This window comes from Phyllostomus hastatus, unplaced genomic scaffold, assembly GCF_019186645.2.
Source record: "Phyllostomus hastatus isolate PE091 unplaced genomic scaffold, TTU_PhHast_1.1 phas_contig_150, whole genome shotgun sequence".
In the NCBI taxonomy this organism is placed as follows: domain Eukaryota; kingdom Metazoa; phylum Chordata; class Mammalia; order Chiroptera; family Phyllostomidae; genus Phyllostomus; species Phyllostomus hastatus.
Window position 1 is genome coordinate 25,745,225 of NW_025333611.1, and position 19,404 is coordinate 25,764,628.

The 19,404-nt window shown below is 45.1% G+C and overlaps 1 protein-coding gene across 7 annotated transcripts in view; it reads right to left on the reverse strand.

The window, feature by feature from the left end:
- The window catches only part of ARHGAP26 (Rho GTPase activating protein 26), a 404,595-nt gene that overhangs the window by 320,009 nt on the left and 65,182 nt on the right, over positions 1–19,404 (reverse strand). Inside the window, exon 1 of one of the 7 annotated variants that reach the window (XM_045819343.1) lies at positions 11,487–11,666. The exons of the other annotated variants lie outside the window; for them this stretch is intronic. The gene's annotated coding sequence lies outside the window, so the exon portion shown is untranslated. Of the gene's footprint in view, positions 1–11,486; positions 11,667–19,404 lie in introns of those variants that run through there. 7 annotated transcript variants of the gene reach the window in all.

Genomic DNA, 19,404 nt, shown 5'->3' on the forward strand with positions numbered 1-19,404 from the left:
ACAAATTCAGAACCCGGAGTTTTTTCCAAAAAAATGTTCTCCGTCGTGTCCCACATTCTGAAGCCCACACAATCAACTACAAAGGCAACTCTGTTGAGGGCCTGGTTGGTACAGGCTCGCTCACAGCACCTGGAGCTGGTGAATGGTACTGAGCGCTGACTGCCCGGAAACCGTCCAGAAGCCAGGCTTCCCAAAGAAGTGGCAGCTCCTTTGGCACCTAGGGAGCCAAGCACTCTTGGACCACAGGCCTGGCCGGGAGCTGCCAATACAGGCAGTTATTTTTTCTTGAGCCTGCAAAGAGTAAATCTGCCACAGACTCAAGTGAATCTAGGACAGGCCCACAGGGCCACTGAGAGATGAGGAGTACGGAGGCATAGGCGGCAGCTTCTCGGATATGCAACCTGTCCCGTCAACACAGGGACCCACACTCAGAACAGCCTGCTTGGTTTAATGCTATCCGGGCACTATCCTGAAAATCTTTAATCCTGAAGTGGAGCATGCATGTGAGCAGAGGAGACCTACAGCAGGGGTGTTGTGTGCGCGCAACAGGGTGCTTTACGGCCCCGTGTGTATATTGTGTTTGCAAACATCCCATGAGCACAGGACTCTGGAGCACCCACGATATGTGGGAGTTGAGCAAGACGAAGTGAGTACAACCTAAACGGGCTGTGTCTACAGTACGAGTAAACACTACCAGCACTGAGGGGCCACGCTTTCCAATTGAATCAGAACTGGCCAAGTGGAAAACAAATAAAAAGCCAATCTCGTTTTAAGAAAGAGGAAGGGCCAAGGAACCTTGTCATGGCCTCTCCTACTCACATTATTTTTTTCTCTGGATAATCCAACACCTTAGGCTGACTGTGAAGACACAGATCTAGGTAAAGAACAAGCTACCCACAGTCCCTCTTCCTTTCCATCCTTCCTTATTCATCAGTAAGCCAGACAGATTGCTGATAGAAATGTGCACAAATCAAGTGAAATAAAACAGCTGAGTTAGTTTGTGCAGTGGTTCTACTATTCTGGTAAGAACTAAATTAATATGCATATAAGCTATGTGATACCAGTTGTGTCATTTCAGTGATTCCATATGTAAGTCAGTTGATCTTACATTTAAAACTGCTATTGCCCAACATAAAGATGAGCAGTAAAAATCACACCAATACTTTAATTTTTTGATTTTTCTTTATTGAGAACTAAACAGCAAATGAAAAGTACCACAGTCAAGAGACAGACCATGAAAGAAAAATCTTTCTACTTTAATACCTTTAACAGCATTTCTTTCTTTCTGCCTTATGAACAAGAGTCCCTACAGATTAAATAGCCAGGCCTGGGCAGAAGAACACCTGGGATTGTTTGTCCACCCCCCCATTAACTTTCTTCCTTCCGCCAATCGGTGTCTGGAAAAAGACCTCATTCTTGCTGTATCACTGAGGCCGGGCCAGCACCATCTCTGGCCTGGACTCCTAACTGGCGTCCCCACTTCCTTCCAGCTCTCCTCCAGACCATTTGTCACTCAACTACTCAGGATGACCTTTTCAAAATTAACAGATCTGATCCTGTCACCGTTCCTTCCACATCCTCCCCAATTATATAACTCTTCCTTTCACCTCAAAATAACAAGTCTGACCAAGGTGTACAAAACCTGCCTCACCTGCACACCTCGCTGACCTCGTCCTCCCTCAGAGCTCCAGTCCCACTGGCCAACTCAGATGCTGGAGTATGCCAGGACCCCTCTGACCACAAAGCCTGGCATGTGGGGTGCCCCCTGCCCTCAACCCTCTCCACCTAGTTACAGTGTTCCCCCAACCCCACCCACCTAGTTACTGCCCCTTGGCCCTTCACATTCTGCTTGAAGTATCACTTCTTCAGGGAAGTGGCTTCTTCTCATCCCCTACCCAATCCCAATGGTAAGCTCTCACCACTCCCTAGAATTTCCCTCCCCATCCCTTTACATAATATCCTTTGATTTTTGGTAACTGTTTAATGTGTACCAGCCTGATGACATTATAAATGCCAAGCAGGCAGTAGCCATCTCTGTCGTGTTCATAAAAGGACAGTCATTGCAGTTCTAGCATAAATAACTAAATGAACACACAAATAAGAATGTGACTCTTACAGGGTTCAGTGAGGAGAGCAACAACTCTGCAATCCTGTTTTACAGAAAGGGTAACCTGGGTCACAAAAATGAAGATGAAGAGCCATCCCATCATCCACCCCCTTACACACAAAAAACAAACAATGGAAACCCTGTTTCCTAGGCTTAGCTTTGAGGTCATAAAACCCACATTCCTTACTCACTCTTTTCCCCATTCAACAGTATGTCTATAATGTTTTCAAGGTACCATTAATTCTATTTTATCACTCCTAGACATTAGCCTACAGGCTAATGTTAGGAGAATTTGCATTTGTTTATCTAGACAGCATATCTAGGTCAGAGTTTGAAATATATAATCTGGTGACAAACTGTGTCAATTAGCATCATGTAAATGCAAAACCATCCTGTCTAATACACCAGGTATCACTTGAGGAAACACATACACTTGCGCACACACACGTGCACACTAAAACATACCCTTGGGGAAGGGTTTCTTAATTTAGTTTTTGAAGTTCACCTAAATTGGATCAACCCAGGCTTACTGAATCAGAAATTCTGGGAATCAAAATCTGAAAATCAGATTTGGGAATCAAATTTTAAGATAGGAAAGCAAATCTGGAAATCACAGAAAGTTTGAGAACCACCGTTATAGGAAGACACTGTTGAGTAATTTCTGTAAGTACCAGAGAACTGGAAGAAGCTACTAACACTGAACCTGAGAAAGTAGAAAGAAAAGGAAAGCGATGTCCTGTAGACCCGGAAAGTCCCTGGCAACACGCCTCCAAGAAAGCAGCAGGAAACTATTCCCAGAGAAGAGAAGGACCATGGAAAAACCCAAAGCCATTGTTGGCTAGGGTTATTAATTACTCTGGCCAGTTATGCTCATGAACACTTCCTCCCGTGTCAAGGTGCTCTAAGGGCGGTCAGTAGGAAGCTCTGACATCTCCCCTAGCTGCAGGAAGAATGGGGGCAACCTGAGCCTGGGAACTGCGACGGCAGGGCCACCTCGCACAGTCTCACGGCTTCCTTAGGCACGTGAGAGGAATCCTGAGCCCAGGAGCCCTCACCAAGACTCAAATTCCAGCCACTGCTGGCCCACCCTTTCCACGACCAAGTCTCCTAGTCTCCTGTCAACCCAGAATGCTGAAGGATAAGAAGACCCCTAGGAAACCTCCCAGCATACTCCCCCAACTTCAACATGCCCTCCTATTGTCAGCTGAAAAATGTCCCCCAAATTCATGCCCACCCAGAACCTCAGAACATGGCATAAGGCCATACTGGATTAAAATTGGCCCTAAATCCAAATACTAGTGTACTTTTAAAAAGAGGAGAGGACATAGACACATGGGGAAGGAGAACGCAGAGGTTAGAAGGATTGATGCAGCTATGAGCCAAGGACACCAAAAATGACCAGGAGCGACAGCAGCTTAGAAGAAGAACGATCCCTCCCCTAGAATCTTCAGAGGGAGCATGACCCTGTCGAAACCCTGATCTCAGATTGCTGGCCTCCAGAGCAATGAAAGAATAAATTTCTCTTGTGTGAAGCCAGCTAGTTTGTGGTAGTTTGTTTAAGACAGCCACAGGAAGCTAATATAGTATCTTTGCTGGGAAGCCTGGGCCTTTAAGTCACATTGCTACCAAAATCGAGGGGCTCTGCAACAACACAAAAAGGAGTGCCCGCTCTTCAGATATTGTAGATGGCCTGGCCCTGGCCTCAATGAGAGCAGATCTCCATGCTCAGGCCATCCCAGCTTCCTTCCCAGGTCAGCGCCTTCACAGGACCCCCTCTACGACTCCCACACAACCAGCACCTGCCTCCCTCCGGGGAGCCCTTCAAGGGGCAGTCACACACACTGCAGACCCAGGCGGGCCCCCACTGTGTGCCCACACACCCAGGTTCTCCCTGTGAGCACTTCCCACACTTGCTCAGTGTGGGCAGCTCCGGGAGGGCAGAGACCACGTCAGTCCTGTGCTCTGTCAGAGCCTGCCATGCACAGCAGATGTGCACATGTGCCATGTCACCACAACTCCATGCACAGGGTCAGCTCCAACATGTCACCAAGAGCATGAGTAAAATGCAAATAGTTAACCTCATGCACAAACATCCCTTGCTCTTCATTACTTGACCCAGATATAGGGAGCCATGTTAGTAATTCTGTCTCTGTGCAACTTCCCACAGCTGTGATTATTCTCCTGTTAAAGTGTGTCCTACACTATACAGATCACTCATTTATTCTGTTACTCATACAAAACACTATGTATTGACTACCTATGTATCCGATACACTAGTCACGGAAGAGGTAATCAAAAAGCAGATACATACAGCCTGTGCTTTCATCGAATTAGAAATGGGATGGGGGGGAGGTGTAAGTCAGTCATTGATAACCTCACATCGAAGCTAAAAAGCAATAGGACTATCTTGTCCATGAGCCTGTCTTCTCTGCTAAATTATTTCCCATTCAGGGTGCCTAGGGTGCAGAATACTCCCTGGCACATAACAGGCAATCAATAACTCTGTGTGGCTGGAGGATGAACAGACTGAGAATGGAAGGGAGAGAGGGAAGGATGGAGGGAGGGAGGGAAGAACAAGTGCCTGGTATATACAGGCATCATATAGTCAATAATGACGAAAGGATGGATGGACATCAGGGGCAAAGCACCTGAGATGAAACACACACAAAATGCAACCTAACAGTGCACCTCACTTCATCCCAGATCAGCCAGCTGCCTCCTAGGATCTGGAAGAAACAATAATTCTAAATAAATCTGGTATCCACCTTTTCTGCAAACACTTAGTAGAAAAGTAGCTTCACCAACAACACAAGTATACACTTTTATTTCCCATCCCTCTTTTCCTTCTAGAATGGGGTTTTAAAAGCCTGTTTTGCCTGTTTTCCCCTACCGTGGAGAGTACTTACTGTTCTAAAATGTTGACTCTTGCCAAAATGTACACCACACAGCACTACCCAGCTGTGTCATTTTTAATTATTATTTTTGTGATTCTTCCTTTAATCCCTACCAGAGACTTTTCTGAGGGAATCACAGCTGACTTTGAAAACTCCATTGTCATTTATAGTGGGCAGGAGTGCGAGGGATACCACAGGCTGCAAAGGAACAAAAGGGACCTGGGGGATCCTTCTAACAGCAGACTCAGTTAAAGCCCCCTTCTATGGCAGCCTACAGAAGAGGATCGGTTTGCAATACAAAAACAAACTCGAAGAGCCCCAACAAATGTTTTTAACATTCCACTGAACAGCTGGGTCTCAGAATGACAGAGAAAGTCCCCATGCACCTCATCTTCGGGTCTGGCTTTTGCCAGGTTAGATTCCCTGCATTTCCAGGGCCTCCTTAGTCTCAAATCATTAACCAAGTTAAAGTAATTCAGACCCTAGGAGGCCTTTCTTCCCTTTGATTTCCCTCCGCTGAAAGTGAGAACAACTTTCGAGTGTCTGAGAACAACTCAGTTTTCTCTGCTCCCAACTCATGTCCCACAGTGCCATGTATCTATTCGGGCAATAGGTTCGTTCACCCCTTAACTCTCCACTGCACACCTTCTTTGTGTGAGGACTCTGGGGGGGCAGGGGATAAGAACACTGAACAAAACTGGTATGTTCTTATGCTCCCCACCTGCAACCTAGTGAAGACAGATACTCAACAAAGACAAACACACTATAACCAGCTACAATTTCAATGGCAAGAATGTAAAAATACAGATGAAGGCTAGAAAGCAATGATGTGAGGAAAAGGAAGGCAGACCCTCCTTCCCTCTCCCTAGAGTGGGAGCCAGCTACATGCAAGGCCAAGGGGGAAGTGGTTTATCAGCCACAGAAAAATAAAAAGACTTTAAGACCACCATTAAGAATTCCCCTAATATTGTGGTGATGGCTTCAGAGGTGTATACAGATGTCAGAATTTATCAAATTGTGCAGTATAACATGTACAGCCTTTTGTATGCTGGGTTTACAAAAAAAAAAGCTGGGTTTAAAAAAAAAAAGAATTCTCCCAACAACTTGCTGCCTACGTATTCTGTTGCTCTCCAGATGATGAAAGTTCTGTAGCCACAAACTAACAAAAATGACCTAGCTACGCCAAACACGCCACCCTGCTATATTCCTATTCTTGGTCTGCTCACAGCTTTATTCCTTCACTCAGCAAAGATTTATTAAACACTACAATGGGCCAGGGACTGTCTGCTTGGTTTTTCCAGTACATTATGAACAAACACATCCAAAACCCAGCTCTCCTAGAGCCTGCAGCATCCTGCAGATGCATACCCATGCAGAAAAGACGGCACAGTCTTCCTCATCCTGAGCAGCCCTCTAAGAGCACAAAGTTAGAGCTACTTTGAAGGAGTTTCCACATCCTGACAGGCAATAATATATCGAAAGTTTACTATCTATATGTGTCTAACCCCAAAGTGCTTTAAAGATACAGGTTTCCCCTGCTACTCTTTCATAAGCCAAAATGAGGTAAAGTAAAAAAGCAATCGTCTTACCACACATTTTGCTGATGGACACACAAAACAAATCTAGGTGGAGCACAGATGCTCACAGACACAGGTCAAAGCTATGGCGGCTCGATGCTGCTGCGATGCTGAGTGTGGTTCCCAGGGAGGAGCTGGGAGGGGCCACCCTGGCTGCTCAGGTGAGCACTGACTCTGTTAACAGCTGCTGCAAAACAATCGCTGAACACTCATTTCACTTTTGGCCATTTTTCATAAAAGCAAAAATCCCTTTCATATTTCTTTCAGTCAGCAAAAACAGGTACTAATGTAGGTCTCCTATAAAAGCAAAGCAGCATAAAGCAACCTTTCAGAAATTGGAGGATACCTGTACCACCAATTTAATTCTCCAAAAATCCCTGAGGTAAGTACTGTTGTTTAAATCCATTTTACAAATAGGAAAATAACCGGTAAGCGATAAAACAAAGACATGAACCCAGGAGCCTGACTCTAGACTCCACAGCTTTAAAATCTAAGCTACACCACCGTAAGGATGAGTTGCCCATCAATCACCCCTCCTCCAGTCCAAATTTTGCCTAGCAGATTCTCTGACCCCGCACCCCCTCATCAGTTACTTCCACCATCTCTGGAGCTTGACAAAGGCAAGTCTGAGAAGTGAGGGAAGTCAGAGGTTTCAGAGCAGCAGGCCTCTGCAGGAGAGGCTGACTCAGACATGTCTCTGTGCCAAGGGAAGGGCTCAATGTCATTGTATTTCAGTGGGACAACGGGTTCCCTGGCTACAGGCAGAGTGGCACCCAGTGCTTCTGGCTGGTAAGCATTTCTGTTTTGTTGCTCTTTTAAGACACCAGTAAGACACAACTTACTGGGTGAGATCATGGTTGTCATGATGACAGAGAGTCTGGGGTGACACAGAGACCTCCTCTAGATGCAAGAACCTTTCCACAACCCCACGCCCAGGACACTCAACCAGATCATGTAAGAGCAGCCCGACTGCCGGTCCCCAGGCAGCAAGGAGCCAAAGTGCATCGGCCTGTGAGACTGCACGTGAAAAGCGGGTGAAAGTCCCTGTGGCTACAAGCCATAGCATCTGCATTAATAGCATGATTCCTATCATTAGAGTCATTTAGGGAAAAAGAAAAGAATTCTGCTCCAAGACAGCCTCCATAAAGAAACCACACGCTGAATTTCATGACAGACACAAAGATGGCTTTAAAAATCCAGATCCTGCTACACTGACTTTCTTTCCCAAGAAAGCCTTACCTTGGCCGGCAGACATTGATAAGAGAGGAGTGTGGCATGTCCCCAGAGGGCACTTGCAGTACCCTCAACAATAACCACTAATAACACCTGTGAACACCCACAATGCCTCAAAAGCTATATGGCTCCCATCTGAGACCTGCCTCCTCCAAACTACTTCTGGCCAGTCAGAGCCCCTACCTGGAAAACCATCCCCCTAAGGCTTTACCCTACTGCTAAAGCTCCCTCACACAAGACCCCTTCTTCTCTCAGAACAATTCTCTGCACAGCATTACCTGCCTCTTCACAGAAAACATACAGAACCCTCTAGCACACATGCTCATCATGACTTTATCATGCTCTAGAAGGAGGAGGACAACTATATTCTACTGCTAGTGTGCAGTGTAATTTCTTTCTGGCCAAAGTGAACCATCTTTCCAAGGTTGGAGAGGGAAGTGTGCCCATGCAGAACAGACCCTAGAAATATACAGGCTCTAGGAACAATCTGCTACTGACTCAAGCCAAGTCTCCTCACCTCTCTGAATCTCAGAATGATGAAGAACAGGAGAGGAGCTGGAGCTGCTACAGAGAAGGATGGGAATCACGTCCACATAGGTGATGACTACAGCCAGAGACTAGACAGTTAGCAACAGGGTGAGACAGACCCTCTGGTCCAAGAGGTAAAAAAAGCCAGAAAACTTAGGAAGACCCTCAGCACAAGCAAAGTAAGCCAAGGAGGGATGCTCAGAAGGGGCGAAGGGAGACTGGAGAGCACAATGTCAGTGAAGGCAAAGGAGGAGTCTCACAAAAGAAGACTGTAAGAACAATCACTGGTTTAATTAACCGAGTGGTCCTGTGGACCCGAGAGAAGGCAGATTCAGAAGAGAACTGCAGGCAGAAACCAGCCTTCAGAGCTTCTGGTGGTAAAGCAATAGATGCAGTAAATACAGAATGCTCTTTCAAGCAGTCCAGCTGTGAAAGCAGCAGCACCAGGCGGCACATAAGCAAGAGAAGTACAAAAGGAAGTTTTGTTGGGATTGGCACTTTTTCCCCTTCATTTTAAAGATAATAAAGACTTCAGCATGTTTGCAGACAAAGAAAAATCTGCCGCTGAAAAGGGAGGAGAATCTAATGATGCAGTGGGGGTGAGGGTGCTCTGGGCCAAGCATCTAGAGAAGCAGGAGGATATGCAATGGAGAGGGCAAGCATCAAGAGTGCCAGTAGGCTAGCCCTGGAGAAGGGGGCAATGGGTCAACTGTGCCAGGGGAGAGCTCCTTTTGCTCTCCAACCATTCAGTACATGCTATTCAAAAGCCACACAGCAGGTAATTTTGAAAACGAACACACTCACCTTCCCAGAAGCCATTCTTCTTTTTGAAAGACAAGTCAAATACAAATATGAATGCTTTGGGAGGAGGGAGACAAAAAGGGTAGCCGAATTGCTTCACCTGCACTGAAGCCTTGTGGTTTTCTCATTGTACGTGTATGTGTGTGTGTTGGGGGTGGGGGGGACAGGACATGAGAATTGGTCACACCCAAAGATGAGGAAACTAGACAGAGGGCAGAGTTCACACCTGCTTCACCACGAAAACCTATGTGAGTTACCTTAGCTAAGATAAAAATTATCCCATCAATTTTTCAAAACTGCAGACTCATTCCCATTCCTTTGCCCCCTTTTAAAAGTACTGTTTGTGGCTCAAGAGAATAGTAATAAAACTATTTTTCAGATCAAGTTGGAGTTGGGGATGGAATCACCATGGAACCAGCAAGACAGCACAGAGCAGGGTGTGTCAGTAAACAATGATATGGGTCACTACCTCTGGTGTAAAACCAATTCAGCACAAAGGTAGTGATTGCTCCTGGGACCTCTAACACTGACCGACCAGGAAACCAAACTGGAGCGAAGAAAGGGCGGCCTGGCCCATAAACCAGAAACCCGCTGGTTAATTCCCACAGGTCTTGGCTAGATTACATACAGTGAAGAAGCAGGGTCCCTGTTTTAAGAAGCTTCCCATTTTGTAACCTACTCCAGGAAAATCCAATGTATGAAAACTACACAAAGAAGCATAAATTAGGGCCCAGGTGTTCCAAACTAAAGTAATTCTTTGTCTTGCAAAGGACTCACTGTAGGCAGGATTCCTTCACATGGTGGTCACCTTGGCAGCACCCACACCATCTGCACAACCGAGAAGCGCACACAACTTTTGCCCTAACACATACGTCAGATGAAGTGAGAGGCTTGATAACCATCTCTAGTGAGAATATGACCACAGAAAGTAAGGAAAAATAGGAAGAGAGTAAAGGAGGAAAACATGATTGGGAAAACCACAGGGTCACACACAATACTTACTTTCAAACAAGCTTTTGCTTGGTTCAAGGTTCTATGGTCTCAAATTTAAATGACCGCAGGGAGAGAGATGGCCACTTTGTCCTATAATCTCCTATTACCATCAGAATGCTGACCAATAGCTCAGGGAGTATCTGATTCATAGTCCAGGAAAAAAACAAAACTAACATCTAGAGTGACTTATACTTTAAGTAAGTCAGCTGAGAGGGCTGGCATTATATAGCAGAAAAAAACCATCCCGGGTCTCTCACTGTGGACAAAAATCAACTTCTCCAAATGAAGTTCAAAATTCCGTTCTCCCAGATCACTCCCCTTCCCTAACTAAATCTTTATCACCTCCAGAAACTGCCATTTAGTTGGACTGAACAACTCCCGCATGGAACCACTCCCAGGTGGCAGCAGTATTCTAGGTCAGAGCAAGCTCAGCCCAGGCTCCACCCTCCAGGGACTTAGCCCTGCTTCTGTTCTGAATCAAAGTGTTCCTGAGCTCACATGCAACCCACTTCTCCTCAGTGAGCCTGTGCTCTTGCTGTTCCCTCCACCAGCAACGTTTAGCTTCTCCATCTCCACTTGCCCAAATGGGCTGATCCTTCAAATGCCATCCCCTCCATGAAGTCCTCCCTAATCCCACCAGCCTGCTAACAGCTTCTCCCTTCACCCACACAAAGCAGGTGCTATTTCCCTCCCTTAAATCTCTCCGTGGCACTGAGTGACATTTAATAACAGTTATTATGTCACTGTCTTGTCCTTTGCTATATTCACTGTGTGACCTGGCCCAGGACAGCCTCCTCAAAGCTCTGTTTGTATAACTTTAAAACAAGGAGAGAGGAATACCTAATAATAATAAAAGGAAACATAGGTACCTTTTATTGAGGTCTTACTATATATTCATCAGAGAAATGCTACGAAATTTACAAACACTGTCTCATTTGATTCTCAAAAATCCTATGAGGAAAACACTATTATCCCCCTTTCATAGATGAGAAAAGGCAAGGTCAAAGAGGCTGAGTAATTTGCCAAAGGTCCACGTGCAGCAAGCAACAGAGCAGAGATTCTCACTGTGGCAGTCCTACACCCTGGCCCTCTCTTAATCACTACTCATTTCTGACCCCTTCTTCAGTTTCCTACCTACCTCACAGGTTTGTTCTCTGATTATACATGAAAAATCCTGAGCACATTGGCTGCTGCTGGGTCCCATGGTAAATTCCTTTAAGGGAGAGCTATTGGCATATGTCTATGGTTTAATCATATTAATCAACAGAGAATGAATAATGAATGAATGAATACAATAGAACAGAACAAAAGATATTTGCTAAACTACCAAAATAAGATAAGGAAGCAACTTACAAGTGGTCACTTAACATCCTGTACACAGATCCTCACAAGATACCACAGTGTGAAATCTCTTTTTCTCCCCGATGTCCTTCTGATATAGCCTTCACTCCAGGTACAAAGGAGCAGAGGTGGAGGAGGTCACAGCAGCGAAGTGAGGAGGAATGACACAGCTCGTCCCAGAAGCAGCAGGCCTAGTTCTGCAGCCCTCACTAAGACAAAATCCCCGCTGCAAGGAAATCCCATCCAAATCCTCTTTGCCAGAGAGGAGAAGGTCACAGAGACTAATCCTCCAGAGGACCTGAAATTCTGGCTTGCCTGTGCCACCCCAAAGAATGGCCTCCTAGGAGCAAAAAGATGGGCATCAAGGTGGCACACCCCACCCTCCTTCCTGCTGTGCTGACTTGTCCTGGCCTCACGCAACCTAGCTCCCACCTGAACATGGGCACTCCCCCAGCCACATGACCTTGGGCAGGTCACAGGATCATCCAAGCCCCAGTCTTCCCATCTGGAAAATCCAGACAATACCAGAGCTACCCTCACAGTGCGGGTGGGAAGACTGGACTGAGAGTCCACAGAGCCGTGCCTGACATGAAAGAAGCACTCAGTGTGTGGCAACTAAAAATGTAGCAGGCAATCGGGACACAGAGGGACCCAAATGTTGCAGTGCACTGCCCTTGCCTGCCCTTGACTTCCACGTGCAGCTGCTTTTCCCTGTAAACTCCAAACAACCAGTGCATGGTTTTATAAGCAGGGACATGGAAGTAAAGAAAGGGATGTCCCCTGACCAGCTCCTGAAAAGCCAAGAGCTGTGCTGGTGGCAAGCCCAGACTCAGGGGAAAGGGCAAAAAGATCTTCCCTGTGAGGACTCAGCATTAAATCTGTCAAGAAAAGAGACCCAAGGATCAGTCCTGTCTCTCAAAACACCACAGCAAGTATCAACCAGCCAGAAGACCGGCCACCAGCATGCAACAGCCACCAGGGCTGACACTTGGTTGTTCAGCTGTATGTAATAAACAGTGGACACAGAAATCTCTTCCTTTTCTAAAAATACACGTCTGCAGTTCTGCACTGAAAAGGCCATCTAGAGCACATACAAAGCCAGCAATCACGGATGTCTGGCTACCAGGAGGAAAAGTACTTCCTTTATCAACAGCAAAGGGCATGAAGTTACCCTTCACCCAGAGGCTGATTCCATCTCGGAAACAGCATGACACAGAAAAACTCCGTGACTGAGACAGACTGGACCTGACACACAACTCTGCCACATGCTGTTCTTACCTTACTTCTCTCAGCCTCGGTTTCCTCATCTGTAAAGTGGGAGTAATAACAGTATCCACCTAGTAGGATCCTTGAAAGGATCAGAAATGATGACTGCAAAGCACCAAGGACATTTCCTGGCACAGAAAAGGCCATCAATACACAGTGGCTTTGTCATTCCTGGGATCCCAGAATCTCTGCTGCCCCTCCCATTTCATCCAGCTCTTATCCCTGAAATAACCCAGCCAAGGAAGACAAACACTGTTTTTTCCCTGCTCCCCTGGCAACTCCCTGGAAAGTTGCAGCTCCTGAAGGACATTCCTGGTGCATGTTCTGGGCAGCAACACCAGGGCCAAGAAATCAGAAGGCTGCTTGTTCATAAATGGGGCAGCGGAAGAGAAGGAAACACCAGCTCTCCAGTCCTCATGGAGGGCTCTTCTGCCTGCCCTGGCCCCAGCCATGGGCAGCAGGCATCAGAGGGAAGATAACAAAGGGCCTTGCACAAAGGAGCAACAATGGTCTAAAAGAGTCTCATGTAGTTCACAGACAAGGAGCTTTACAAGGTCCTGAACCCTCTGAAATTGAATATGATTTTGGATGAATGTGGATTTTCTTGGGAAAGAGTCCAGACAGACCATTCATCAGATTCTCAACAAAGTCTGTGACACTCCCCTCAAAAAAAAAAAAAAAGCTTTAAAACCACCAACTCTCATTTAGGGCAAATAAGAATGTCTGAGCGAGAAAAAAGAACATAAAATGATCTCTAATTTCTAGCTTACATGCAATGACACTGAACCAGGTGGATTACCACATGTTATCTCACTTAGTCCTCATAATTTACGCAGATGACACTTAGCAACCCCAGATAAGGAAAGTGAGACTTACAAGAACTAGTTGCCACTTTCCAAAGTCCCTTAAGTGGCAAGTGGCAGGGCCAGGACTCAACCTAGAGAATATCTGAAATCAAAGCTCAGAATCTTTTTTTTCCTTCACTTTTTAAAAAGATTTTATTTATTTATTTTTAGAGAGGGAAGGGAGGGAAATAGAGAGAGAGAAACATCAATGTGCGGTTGCTAGGGGTCATAGCCTACAACCCAGGCATGTACCCTGACTGGGAATCGAACCTGCGACACTTTGGTTCTCAGCCCACGCTCAATCCACTGAGCTATGCCAGCCAGGGCTAAAGCTCAGAATCTTTATCACTACATTATAGCGTCACCTTCTCCAGGCCAAGCCTCAGATCTTATAAAGGGAGCTTTAAAAGGTCCTGAACAAATCAACAAAATAATCTGAAAGGCAATAGAACAGAGGGGTGTGGGGACCCAGGCTGGTTATAACCTGATAACACTCTTCCCACTACACCCATCCTGCCCATGTCTTCACACACCAAGAAATTGTAATGCTTAAATTTGATACTAAGAAATTTTCTAGACATCAGGAAAACACCAGTAAGTTATAGGAAGTATATATCTCAGTACCACAGGTCTCAATTTCCTTGCTGGAAAACTGGGGATTATAAATTACCACTCCATATATATTTGACATAAAGCAAGCACTCAATGAACAGCGGGTATAAATGTAATTATTACAATCTGGTGACACAGCATGCCCTACAGATGCAAGGGGCCATCCTTACGTCGATGAACCCACAGTGTTTGCTTCAAAGAGCCCATCTTCCTGCACCTCTGAACTCCACTCAGAAGCCAGTGAGAGAGAGGCCTCAATTCGGCTCCCAGGAGTAATCACACTCTCCCCCCAGCTGCATGCTCGGGAAGCCAGCAGCAGCCGCCAGCAAGACTTGGGAGCAAGCCTGGGTCCCAGAGCCAACTATCCAACATCATCCAAGGTGTGGAGAGGCCTTGGAAACCTCCAGGGTGATTACAGGAGGTAGGGAATATTCACGGCAAGTTTCTCCAGATGCTGTAAGAAACCCAGAAAGTAAGTATAAGAAGCTATCAAAGATAAAGAAGATCCACCTCTGACCCAGATATGCCAACAGATGAAAAAGCCAGGATTTGGTGGACTGAGGTTTGGGAGAACTAAGGTTTGGGGGGACCTTTGTCTCATAGCCCTTCATCTCCACAAGAAAGTCATCTAAGTGATGTGATTCTTGAAGGAAGATCATTTTTATCACTTTGTCCCACTCTTCACAGCCAGAAAACATCATCTCTAACATAATCTATGAAATCTCCATGCAAAAAACAATCATTAACAACATTAGCTACCATTTAGTAAACAGTTATACTATATACTAAACCCTTTGCACATATTCTGATACCTAATCCTCAAAATGGAATTTTGAGAAAACTGCCATCCCCATTAGATAGGAAATTTGCCTCACAAAGGTTAAGTAGCATGTCTGGGTCACAGGACTGGTAGGTAACAAAGACAAAATTCTAAATCCCATGCTCTTAACTACTATATTTTCAGATAAAATACTGGTTTTCTACCCATGAGGTCTCCAGACATCATTTTCTCCCAGTCCTTCCAGAAACACAAGGTCTAATTTATTTTCCTGTATCTCAACCCAAAAGATTTCTTATGGTGGGTACTGAACCCAGGATAAACTCCACTAACCCAATAATCAGCTCTGCTCAGAAGCACAGAGGACAGCGGCATAAATGATGCAAAGTACGTGCAAGGTGAGGATATTAACAGGTAAAGGAAAAGGGGATGTGACCACAAACCTTCTGCCCCACAGATTGGCATACCCAAATGCTGCACACTTCTCTCTTTTCAAGAACAATTTCAAGAAAAGATCCCTTCTCATAGACAACAAAGTTCTTGAAATGATAGTAGGGTATCTGTACAATAAGGAAAGGTGACCACAAAGGAATGCAGGGGAAACATCACTTAAAAAAAATAAACATATAACACCCAGCAAGTGTTCTCTATTAGATTTCCCAAAGTAAGTCATGACTTTGGAACCAACCCATTAACACAAATCAAAATAATCTGAACCAAATGTTCCCATTCAAAGGCTCTTTCCCCCTTGAAGAATTGTTCAATGTTTTAAAAGGGCAAATGCACTCTCACACACCAGGTCACCTTGACCCAATGATTCCCACCACGCCTCAAGGTCAGCAAGGCTCTGACCAAGTCAGCAAAAGTCTGAAACCCAAAACCAAAGAGGTCACAAGAGAGGTGGGGAGAGGGTAGACACAATGAACATGGGAAATTCTGCAACAAGACCTCCCTCTGGAAATGAAACTCTCTCTGGATTTTTGTTCCTAGAAGTCATCCTTCAACAGGACTCAGACACTCCTCTACTCTACTTGCCTCGCCCTTTTCATTTGGCTGTCTCCTGTGCTCCAGCCAAAGGGATCTGTCACTTAGCAACTACTTTCCAACAGGAAAGCCAGGATGAAGTCAGACTTTTGACATCTTTTGCTCCCTAGCACTCACAGGACAAGCTTCAAAGCAGAGCCAAGAAATCCACAGTCCCTATCATACCTGTGACCAGAGCAGGAGGAGCTCTGCCGAGGTGCCCTCATTCAGTGTCACTGAGTAGTCACCCTGAATCACTCCAGCCAGGGCAAAGGGTTCTTATTAAGCTTCAAGTTTAAAGAACTGAAGGATACAATGCAGGAACCACAGCAGTCCCCAGGTCTTATCCAGTCTTTCCTCAATGACAGGGTAAGCATGGTGATAGTGATGTCCTGGATTTAGTCCAATACACCTTCCAGGCTAGACAGCTGGCTAGCATCGTAACTGACACCTGTGGTCACCTCCTGAGAGACCTTCCTTGACACCTCATCTGAAGTCATTCCCTCCACATCGCCCATGATTAGTTTCTTTCCTGGATATTTTTATGACTTAACAGTTATTTTGTCTGGTTGCTTTCTTTTGTGTCTGCTACCACAAATGGAGGGAGCCTGATTACTGTTTTACCCTCAGCCCCCAGAGACTGACCCACAGAAGGCAACAATTAATATTTATTGTATAGATAGGATAAGATGGTGGAAGGGAAATCACAGAGGCCCTTGTAGGTCCTTAAGTGGTGAGTGACATATCCTAACATTATTAACTGCCCTAGATAAACTGTTACAGATCCAGTTTTTATAAATTTATAAAAAATATCTTCTTATATCTTTTCACACTTTCGGTCTCAGGGAAAATAAATAAATTACATGTGTTTGCTGTCTACTGTGTGAAAGTAGTATTTCTTTTTTAATGTTTCTAAATTTCCTCTATTGAACCTTTCTTTGGAGGAGGAACTGTGAGAAATGAAGGTGTAGAGTAGATATTGAGGGTGTGGCGAATCCAACTATTTTTGTAGGATTTGGTGAACAAGCCCATGCTCACCTAGCTATTCCCTGACAATCAGCTTACAAATGGAGTACACACACAGGGACCCCAATAAGACGGCTCAGTGGAACTCCTGGGATATCTTGTCTGGGATGTTGTTTGAGGTTAACAGACTAGGCTCAAACAACATCACGGCAACTACTACCCATCCTGGGCTCTCCCCATCTGTCTACCTAGGAACCTTATAACTATGTGAAATCCTTACCCATTTACTTGTTTGTCTGCTGTCTTTTCTGCTTGAATCTAAGTTTCATAAGAATAGAACCATGTCTGTCATATTTATACAAGCCCCTTGAACATTTTTGGTGGAGGCCAAAACAGCAGTCTAAAGAACTTACAGTAGCTAAGTGCTTTGTGAGGTTGCCCAGGCTTCTGGATAAACACAAAGGGTCAGTTCCCTCCTAAAACAAGAAAAATAATCTATGGATTCTTCCCCCATGACGAGGTAAGGCTTTGCCAACCACTCCCCATCATATATTCACATGGCTCTGAGTAAACTCAGTTCAGATTTCAAAAACTATTTAAATTTTGCCTATTTAACATCTGTATATTCATAAATCACACCAAGTCTGAGGATAAAGGGACTACCCAGGCCCTGAATGAACCTATTTAGCAAGAGCAGAATAAACACATATGGCACATTATGTTTTCCACAGATGGTCACACCAATACAGCCCAACCCACAAGTTATTCTTACCATGAATAAGACACAGCCCTCCATCAAGCAATGGGGCCTATGTTCCCTCCCCTTGAACCTGATGAACCACTGCAGTGACCTCAACCAAAAGAACATGACAGAGGTGACACTGCATGACTGCAGAGGCTAGGTCATAGGGGAAAGGTGGCACCTGCCTGGTGTGTGCTCTCTGTGCTCTCTCATCTCTCTCTCAGTGGACAAATGGTTTAGAGCCCAGAGCTACCCTGTGAAGGTGAAGCCACCATGCTGAAGTGACCATACAGGCACACCATACAGAGATGACCAGTTGCTCCTGCCCCAGCTGTTCTAGTCCTCCCAGCCCTGATGCCAGACATGTGAGTGAGCAGAGGATTCAGATGAGTCCAGCCCCTACCCCTCAGGTTACCCCAGCTGATGCCTAGTGGAGCAGAAATAAGCTCTCTCTGATGAGCCCTGTCTACACAGCAGATTGGTACATAAAACTGATGCTGTTTTAAAACTACTGAGTTTCGGGAGAGTTTGTTTTTCAGCCATGGTAGCTAGAACACTATAACATCAGTAATAAGAGTCACACACTGTAGGTCTCACCACCATGTGCTATGGAAGGGTAGGGAGGGATGCAGGGTAACTTCAGTCCATGTGCGGCTGGTGGGGTTCTATACATAAAACCCCCAAATTTCTGGGTCAACTAATGTCATAAAACAAGAAGCAGAAAAAATACAAAACTGCACAACACTTGAAGCTTTCCCAAGTCCTCTGGTCTTTAAGCTCTTTAGACTTGAAAAAGCTGAGTCTGGCACTCCGGTCCACTGCCACTTTCTCCCTCTGCTGCCCACTTCAGTTGTACAAACAGAGACTGAAGACTGAGAACATTTCCCTTTTGAACAAATTCTTTTTACTAGCTTGTTCATTAAGAAATGTTGCAAACTTTTTTGCTTTGAATAAATCAGAATAGGATTATTTACCTGTGTGAGGTTTTCCTTAGGTCTGTCTCAGCAGACTACATCAATCAAACATGGAATATTCTTATAATGAGAAAAAAACTTTAAACTTAAACATTTACTGAAATATACTTCACGTGCATATGTCTACTATCTCACATAGGTTTCAATGGTCGGTACCCATTGTGTTTAAATACCAGCTCGGCCACTTGCCAACTGTGTGACCTTGGGCAAAGTTATTTGACTTCTCTGACATCGGTGTATTGTATCTATAAAGAGACAATAATAACTTTCCAAGGGGTGTTTTGAGGAGTATGAAAGGTTATTACAGCTAACACTTACAAAGTGCTTACCACATGCCAGACTGTTCTCAGAGCCCTAAGGTGCTCAGACCATATCTGGCACTCAGTGGGTACTCTGTGGGCATCAGCTGCCATGAGCATCATTACTACCAACATCATTAGACTGGGACTTGGTCCTGTAACTAAGCCAAGAGGCTCAAATATATAGTCAACTCAAATAAGTCATCCCAAACTCATATAAATGCAAACTCCTAAGATACATAAAAATTATCAAGGTGTCTGTTAAAATGAAGACCCCCAGCTACACCTCCAGAGATTGTGATTTAATAGACTGGGAGAGAGTCCAGAAAGTTGATTTCTTAATGCCCCCACCCCTCCACAGGTACCCTGGAGATGCTGGTATAAATATCTGGATTTATCAGTCATGATGGCATAGAAAGACCAAA